Source organism: Octopus sinensis, linkage group LG9 (assembly GCF_006345805.1).
Source record: "Octopus sinensis linkage group LG9, ASM634580v1, whole genome shotgun sequence".
Taxonomy (NCBI): domain Eukaryota; kingdom Metazoa; phylum Mollusca; class Cephalopoda; order Octopoda; family Octopodidae; genus Octopus; species Octopus sinensis.
Genome location: NC_043005.1, coordinates 38,134,683 through 38,144,738, shown reverse-complemented (window position 1 = coordinate 38,144,738; position 10,056 = coordinate 38,134,683). Strand labels below are relative to the sequence as shown.

The window sequence follows — 10,056 nt, the reverse complement described above, 5'->3', positions numbered from 1 at the left end:
GACATCAGACTAGAAAATTATATAAAATGGAAGTGATATCTCTCCCTCTACCCTAAGGCATTCTTGTACACGCAAGCTAGTGGTCAAGTTTGTTCCAACCATGGCCCTACAATATACTTTTTTTTTCAACATAGAGCTTTTAAGTATCTGTTTGGTGTGACTTTCCTTAAAGATGGTGGAAAGGGATTTAAAGGGGATTTGGCTGCTACCTAAAGTGGGTTGATAAACTAAGTAAAAATTTCTTCTATGATTTTTAACTTTTAATGATTTTTGACAGTGGATCAACAGGGCCAGGGCCCCCTCAACAGCATTTCATAACTCCTGGATAAAGCAAGCCACTTTAGCCAATTATATTTATTTATTGACAGAAAACTACAGCATACATGGATTAGCATTAAACCTCCAGACCTTTTGGATCCATGGGCAACAGCTTCATATGCCCATATTCTATGACAACAGTACTGTCGCCCGAGGGGACCCATTCTTTAGGGAAGGACAGAATGATATAATTTTTTTGTTAAAAAACATGAAGGTAAATCCAATTTTGTTAAACTTAAAATGCTGCAAATCTTTGAGCTTGATTTCTTAAAGAGCTAATGTGGGTGTCTTCCATGTATGATTTATAATTGATAAAACACAATCAGATCTTGTTTCTACATGATTGTTCCATGTCCTCAATGCTGGAACTATATATTCATAGTTTTGAAGTTTGCAGAAAACAGGCTCAAATACTAAAGAGATGACAATGACTCAAAGGCTAACAACACATCGAGGTTATTTAAACTGGTATAATCATAGTAGTATGATGAAAACTGCCTGGCTGTCATTACATAATTAATGAGCTGCTAGAGTCTTTATTAATATAGAGTCTGAATTTAGAGACTAAATCTTGGCAACAACTAAAGAATAATAACATAAGGAATAAAAATGAAAAGAGATTAGGTGTCAAAAATCATATCACGTCTACTATGTTGAATTTGTGCTTGATTTACTAATCCAATTCCATACGACAGTAGGTTTATAAGCTGTGAAAGGCAATCTGATAACAACTAGGCATAAAGAACTATTAACTAGAACTTAATGCACAAAAACAAACTGCAAGGGTTCAAATTCTGAAAGACATATATCATTTTCATATCATTGTTTTAGCATCCACTTTTCCATGTTTGCATGGCTGAAACGGAATTCGTTGTGACAGAATTTTTATGGTAGGGTGTCCTCCCTGTTGTCAGCCCACACTTTTGCCAAGCAAAGTAATATTTCCCCATGACCAAACATGTTTCCCCCAGAAGATTGGAAATGAAGGACAAGATCTTGCATGGCTGTGACACTCATTTACAACTTGCATGCAAAGTTAAGATAAGGAGAAACTAACTATTTTTGTTTACATTTTGAACCATTCATGTATACTTGAGGGCACCAAAATCTTTTAAGTGCTTAGGGCCTCTATGGGTCTTAATCAGGCTCTGCTGTGTGTGTGTCTTTGAGTTTGTCCCACCACCAATAATGGGCGATGGATTGTTTATGTCTCCATAACTTAGTGACTCAGCAAAAAGAGACTGATAAAATGAGTGTCAGGCTTAAAAATAAGTTTTAGAGTCAAATCTTGCAAGGTGGTGCCCCTGTATGACTGCAGTCCAATGACTAAAACGAGTAACAAGTTAAAAGCTATAAATACACACACACACAAATACACTTAGAGAGAGGGTGGAAGGTAGAGACAAATTTCCGATGTAGGTAGTAGATTGTGGTTATATAAAAAATACAGAAATGCAGCCATAGCATATGGAAATGTACTATTGCATAGGAACTAATACAACACATTCTAGTACTAAAGACTGAATATAAAATGATGATAAGAATGATGGTGATGATATAATGTGACACAGAGTATCGATAAAGAAATAATCTATACACTAAACATGTATGATATTATACTGCATATTCCTCACAAAAGATACAAAATTGCTTTCTGAATACAAATCTCTCAGTGGCATTTCTCTTTTTCTTTTTTTTTTTCTTCAAATGTTCACATAAATAGCTGCCGTAGTGTTTTGCAGAAGCTTCATAAACTCCATATTGCATTAAACATCATATCACAGATTTTTCTATAAAGTCCAGAAAAATCTTGTATACCCCAAGTATGCTTATTAAATCTATTGATACACTCTATGTAGTATAAAGCAGATATTTAATCTAAGGCATTCAATAATGGTTTTATATAACGTAAATCTGTCCTGACAGCCATTCTCCCCAAATGTGCATAAATGTATACACACTCACACATACTCATGTATCTACACAAGCAAATACATAAACTCACATGTATATATATACCAATACATACACATACACTATATTTTTGTACTCTATACAATTTTCATTAAGATATGTCTAAAAGTATTTCCTTAATATATATGCCAATCATTGCAAACGATGAAAATACTTCAAGAATTTTTGCATTTTAATTTGCAGGCAACAGAATTTCTTGTAGCTATTTTTTTTTTATTAATAACTCAAACAATAAGTTGTGTTGAGAATTCAATCAGAAAAATATAATTAAGCTTTTTATGACCACCATATTCCAATCAACATATTTTAAAATTATTTCAAAAACTGAAAATATATAACTAATTTTCAAATTAATTTTCCAAAAACTTGAATAAAACTGTCAAGTTGTCAATAACAACAACAATAATAATGATAATAATAATAATAATAATAATAGTAATAATAATAATAATAATAATAAGAAGAAGAAGAAGAAGAAGAATTATAACAATAAAATACTTGTAGACTAATAGATGTAAGTGTTCCCACTGATAAAAATATGTCTGTAAAGGAATTTTACAAATTAAGTAAACATAAGGACCTGAAAATTGAAATACAAAAGATGTGGCATCCTAAAGTGAGAACTGTTCCTGTTATTGTAGGTGCCCTAGGTACGTTAAAAATGGAATATCAGAAACATCTAAATAACATCCCAGGAGAACCATGTCACAGAGAAATCCAAAAGATTGTGCTGACGTGTACTGTCCACATCCTTAGTAAAATCCTATCCATTTAAATGTCTCTGTTGTATTACATGAAGATATTTTGCTACTGCCCTTACTACTCCCTCCCCAAGCTTTCAGTCATACTTTATCAGCTCTTATCCTTCACTCGCCCTATGATGCTGGGTGTATCTCGGCAAGTGATTGCAACAAACATGCAGATTAAAAGTACATAATAATGATGATGATGATGATGATGATAATAATAATAATAATAATAATAATAATCCTTTCTACTAAAGGCACAAGGCCTGAAATTTGGTAGGAGGGACTAGTCAATTACATCAACCCTAGTGTTTCACTGGTACTTAATTTATCAACCCTGAAAGAATGGAAGGCAAAGTCAACCTTGGCGGAATTTGAACTCAGAATGTAAAGAGGGACAAAATACTGCTAAGAATTTTGCCCAACCTGCTAATGATTATATCAGCTCATCACCTCAAAAACAACAACAATGATGATAATTATGCTTTCTGATTTTGGCACAAGGTTAGAATAATGATGTTTCAATTTTTGGCACAAAGCTAGCAATTTTGGAGGAGGAGACTAGTTAATTACACTGAATCCAGTATTCAACAGGTACTTATTTTATTGACTACAAAAAGGTGACAGGCAGAATTTGGACTCAGAATGTAAAGATGCTAAGTAATTCATCTGGCATGCTAACAATAATTCTGGCAGCTGAGATATAAAGAGGGATACAGGTACCTAAGTGTGCTGCAAGACAATAAGTTAATGGAAAGTGAAATGAGAGAGAAAATCTCAAGAGAAGAGTGAGAAAAGTGCTTGAAACAAACTTAAATTGAGGGAACATTATCAAAGCAGTGTATATATAGGTATATATACTCTGCTCCTTTTCAAAAATAGACAAAGTCTGAGCTACATGAAATGGATAGAAGAACTAAGAATCTGCTTATAATTATAACACACACCACCCTAAAAACAATATTGGCAGGTTCTACCTACTAAGAAAGGGAGCATACATAGTGAAGAAATAATATTATTGGTGGCTAGAAATATCCCAAAAGATACTGAAACAGTAAATGATTTCATGAGCAGAAGGGAGAATGATTGGGAATATGGCTAGAAAGAGAGGGTATTGCATGATCAATTCATGCAATAACTGAGGGTACTGGAAGTAAAGAATGCTTGTAGTGGCTGACAGATAGACCCCTGAAATGAGAAACTAAATTGATAATTATTGGCCACTCTGGAAAAAGCCATTAAAATGAATTTGATAAAGGCAAAGACTGACACAACTCAGAGAGCAAATGCAGAGTCTGTGCAAAAAGTAGACAAAAGATTAACCATTTCTAAAGTGAATGCAGTATATTAGCAGAAAAAGAGTATAAACACAAACATTACAGAGTAGGTAAAAGAGTGCATTTTGGATGTTAGTTGAGAGTGTGGCTTTGAAAGAAAAGAAAAGTGGTATGAATACAATCAGAAATGTGATAGAGAATAATTTTTAGGGGATTAGATGAGATTATTCCTTAAAGACTGACCATACCATTGAAGCAATGAGATTAGATATGATTACAAAGGACAAAAACAAAGCAAACAGTGTAAGATCATAAACTTTGCAATACCATGTGATAACAGAGTGGATGCCATAGAAATTGAGAAATATCAGAAACTTGGCACAACACTTAAACTGCTACTTAAGAACCTGAATAATACTGGAATTGAGGTTTGCATTGTTGGCCTGCAGAAAAGTGACATTTTGAATCTACAAACATCCTAAGAAAGATTCTTGAGATATGAGGAGACGTGTACATTATTTACAATTGATGGATATTTGTCCTCATCTTGTTTGTTGTTAACATGTTTTGGCTGATATACCTTCCAGCTAATATTCTAATGATTCTGCCAGCTTATTATTATAATAATAATTATAATAATAATAATGATGATAATAATAATAATAATAATAATAATAATAATAATAATAATAATTATAATAATGATAATAATAATAATGATAATAATAATAATCCTTTCTATCATAAGCATGAGGTCTGAAATTTGGGGGGTGGGGTGGAGGGCAAGGGCTAGTCAATTACATTGATCCCAGTACATGACTGTTACTTATTTTATCAACCTGAAAAAGATGTAAGGCAAAGCCAACCATAGCAGAATTTGGACTTGGAACATAAGACAGACAAAATGCTGCTAAACATTTTGTCTGATGTGCAAATGATTCCACCAGCTTGCCATTTTTCAGTGTCTTAATAATAATAATAATAATAATAATAATAATAATAATAATAATAATCCTTTCTACTAAAGGCACAAGGCCTGAAATTTTTTTGGGGGAACTAGTCGATTACAGTTTCAATGGTACTTAATTTATTGACCCCAAAAGGGTGAAAGGGTGAAAGGTAAAGCCAACCTCAGTGGAATTTGAACTCAGAATATAGCGACAGGCAAAATACCGCTAAGCATTTTGCCTGGCATGCTAACAATTCTGCCAGCTCGCTCCCTTAATAATAATAATAATAATAATAATAATAATAAAATAATAATAATAATAATAATAATAATAATAATTCCTATATTATAAAAATGTCTTTATATTTTAAACAGTCTTTATATTTTATACAAAATTTTGGTACATGATAAACAATTGTATACAAACAGAATGGTTATAAACAAACATACTATATACAATGAAATAGGAATGAAGGGGCAGAAAAGCATTATACATCATGAAAAATAAGAATACACAAATGATAAACAAAGCTGTATATGGACAGACATTATCTATAAATGTCAACTAAATGAAAAATATCAATGTTTGCATTTTTTTTTCTCAGAGAAAATGTGAAATTGAATTTTGATGTGTTTTTGGAGATATATATCTGTTTTCCATCAATTGAAAAAAACTAAACAACAGATAAAATAATTACAGGGAAATTATAGACAGGAAGGAAAACGAAGGTAGGATATTTATGTTTCTCACTGATATTCAGTATGAAAGTAAAATTTCACTCACAGGAAGTTGAATCTGGATCATAAATTTGATTCATCTCACCCTATTGCAGTGATATTTATGACAAATGAAGACAATGGTATCTTAATAAGTATGACAAAGCAATGAGAAAAATAGACAAGAATGATCTCTATGTCTTGCCTAATATTATAAAACTATATAAATATTGAAGCATAATTAAGGCCTCTGTCAGACTTGTCAGATCCTCTCAAAACCATCCAATTCATGCTAGCATGGAATGTTGATGCGTAAATGATAATGATGATGATGCTGGCAAAGTTGTGTGGCTGAGAATAACACTTTCCAACCAAATAACTTAGGGTTCAGTCACACTGCTATATCAGTTTTTTATTCAATAAATACATCTCTAATGATGTGGTGAATGTGTGTGCGAGTGTGTGTGTGTGCGTGTGAGTGTGAGTGTGTGTGTGTGTGTGTGTGTGTGTGTGTGTGGTGTGTGTGTGTGTGTGTGTGTGTGTCTGTGTGTGTGTACATGTGTGGCGTGCATGTTTTTTGTGTGTATCTATATATTAACATTTGTTCTTCTGCAAAAATGGCTGAGTTACAAGTAATGATATTGTTGCTATTCTCCATATCAGCCAATTGAAGGCATGCAGAATAAAGGATCTTCTGCTTGAAAAGGGTTATGAGAGAAAGAACATCCCGCTATAAAACAATGCCTCAATATAATATAATATACTTGTCTAACCCATGCTAGCATGGAAAAACAGATGGAAAAGTGAATAATGGCCTATGCAAGTTTAGCTTGTTGCAAGTTTTAAATAAATGGTGTCTACATCATTGCTGGTAGGTGAGATGGAGTTAGAAGCAATGTTAAAAATGAACAGAAATGTTCAGTCGGTATAGGGGGCATTGGGTACAATAAGAGAGTTATTGATATATAGTTACTGGTATACGTTGGTCACAGGTTTAGAGATAAAGATACTGTGACAGTTATACAGTGAAAGATAGACTAGTTTTTACAATAGAACAATGTATTTGATGTTAAATATGTCCAAAGGATCATGAAACATTGCTGCATTAGTCACTGAGAGATCAGATGAAAATGATACATGTTTCAAAAAGACCGATATAGTTGTAGAATAAATTTAATATCATATGCCTCGCTTTTTATAGCCCAGATCTTCTAACTTTGAGTTAACCAAAGCAGTAAAGCATGAGCTAAGTGTAAGAGAGTATAGAGTCTAACAAACAAGATAACGCTGTAAATGATTGGTAGGGGGAAAGAACAGAAAAATATAGTAGATTTCTAACATGATGGAATATGCAACCTTGTTAGGTATTAGGAGAGAAATATCGATGAAGGTAGTGATTGCATTGAAAAATAATGGTGAATTTTGAATGGTAAGACGCTAAGCTCCCCTTTTATTTCATTTTATTTCATCCTAATATCTCAAACAAATCGGATGCTATGAATTTGTATGCAAGACTTTTCAACCATCCCTCATCCATGATATATGTCTGTGTTTATGAAAAAATAAACCTAAACATCTAAACATTTTAGGTTGAGTGTGTGTGTATTTTATATGCACACACATATGTATGTATGTATGTATGTATGGATGGATGCATGTATGTACGTACATATGTATATATATGTATGTATGCATGCATGCATGTATATATGCATGCATGTATGCAAGCATGCATGCATATAAATATGTATGTGCATATAGTTATGTGTGTATATATATTATATATGTATATATATATATATATATGTATATATATATATATATATATGTATATATATATATATATATATATATATATATATGTATGTATATATGTATGTATGTATAGGTGTATATATGTGTATAGATATATAGATGTGTATGTATGTATATGTTTAGGTATATATAATATATATATATATATATATATATATGTATATATGTATAGTTGTATATATTATATATGTATGTGTACATATATGTGTGTGTATGTATAATATATCTATATGTCTGTGTGTATGTGTGCATATTTATACCATACCACATGTGTATATATATATATATATATATATATATATATATATAATATATATATATATATATATATATCTATATATATATATATATACATAAATAGATATACATGAACATAATCATGTTCACACACACACACATTATGAACACCGACACTCCTTTCATAACCAATGGTTTGAAAACACTATAGTATCACCATAGCATATCACTAACTTACCACAACGCAACAGTCTCCACACCCTATGCCACCTCCGTATAGCACCACCATCAACCTGGCATCACCATTCACACTCCTCCCCCCCTTTACCCATTCATCTATCACGCCTGTCACATTCTTTATGCAAGGAAATGCATTGAAGCATGCACTGATCAATAGATTTATTGTCAGAATATATTTTATCATTGATCAGTTGTGATAAATAAAATATGCCGGGAGCTCAGTTTTCTCGGCACAATAATGCTATGAAATGAAGTTAAACGAATACATGATGTGTCCAAACAGATTACAACAGCCGATCTCAATAAGGCAACATAACACCACTAACTCTCTCTCTCTCTCTCTCTCTCTCTCTCTCTCTCTCTCTCTCTCTCTCTCTCTCTCTCTCTCTTCTCTCTCTCTCTGCTTCTCTTGCTCTGTGTGTGTACATACAGCACATACATACACACATACATAATGACATTTTATATGAGCATGGATCTAAGATTTAGAGTTGAGACAGAATGCTAAGATGTTCCTGATTTTCTAGCAAGAATTAAGTATGCTTTTAGTTTACCTATCTCGACAACAACAACAAGTTTAGCTCAATAAATTTTCACAGACCCAGTCAGAATTGGTTTCGGAAGACATATGCAAAATACAATATAATAATTGATAAATGAGTATGAAAAATGAAAGATGTATTTGATAACAAAAGAATGAAGAAAGTTCACAAGGAATTTCATCTTAGAAAATCACGATTCTTTAACACAATCCATCATAACTGAAGCTAAGCCAGGGGCAAGAAATCGTAAATCTTACATCTTGCTGAGGCAATGATGTCAGAGTGAATAATTATAACTAAAGTTTTAATAAAACATTACCAAACTGGCCTCAGAACTGGTTTAGCTTTTAATTGCTTCTTTTTACTTTTAGTTTCTAAATTTTTTTTTGGTCATTGGACTGCGCAATCATGTTGGGCTTCTTAAACAAATTTCAAAGGTATAATAAATTCTAATGGAGTTGGTAATTGTTTAACTTTGGGCGGTTCTATCATATATGAAAAAGAAAAGTAACCAAAAAGAATGTTAGTCTAACATATTCATTGAAAACTATTCACCAAAACACCAGTCACAAACACCAGCAAGACCTAATTACTGAAAATGTTACACTATTCTAGAATTAATTACTTTTCACCAATCAGAATTAGAATGAAACTGACTGCATTGCCTGGGAAGAGTAAAACAGGAAAGATATGTTTATATCCATGTTGCCAGTGATGTCCTCATTACCTTCACTGCCATTGTCATCATCATTTTTATTTTAACATCAAGTTTTCCATGACTGAATGGGTCAAATGAAATTTGTTAACACAGATTTTTTTATGGCCAGATTCCTCTTCATGTCACCAAGTATCACCTGTTTCCAAGCAAGATGATATTTCCACTAATCCTGTCAACAGGGGCAGCACTGGTGGCTGACTCATGCTTTCACAAGATTTAAAAAATAAATGATACTACTTGTATGGTAGAGATATTTGTTTACATTAGCATGCAATGCTAAAACAAGACAAGGAGACACATGCACATCATCATATAATCTCCATGCTGGCCTGGATAAGATTCAACAAGTTCAAGGATAGCATGATAGTCCATTTGTCTCTTTTGGAATGGTTTTTTTAGGGCCAGAGGCCATTCTTAATGCCAACCACTTTACAACGTGTACTGGGTGGCTTTTTCATAACACCAATAGTAGTGAGGTCATAATGCAGCTTGGAAATCTCAGATCTACTTTGACTGTGTGGAA

The 10,056-nt window shown here is 32.6% G+C and overlaps 1 protein-coding gene and 1 long non-coding RNA gene across 9 annotated transcripts in view; both read right to left on the bottom strand.

Moving 5' to 3' along the window:
- Positions 1-10,056, bottom strand: part of LOC115215824 (protein lev-9-like) — a 1,149,105-nt gene that overhangs the window by 134,340 nt on the left and 1,004,709 nt on the right. The window lies entirely within an intron of this gene.
- LOC118764823 lies at positions 3,295-5,536 on the bottom strand. Its single transcript, XR_005000641.1, has 3 exons — positions 5,489-5,536; positions 5,155-5,222; positions 3,295-3,375 (listed from the first exon to the last, which is right to left on the bottom strand). It is a non-coding gene; the product is annotated as an uncharacterized LOC118764823 (long non-coding RNA).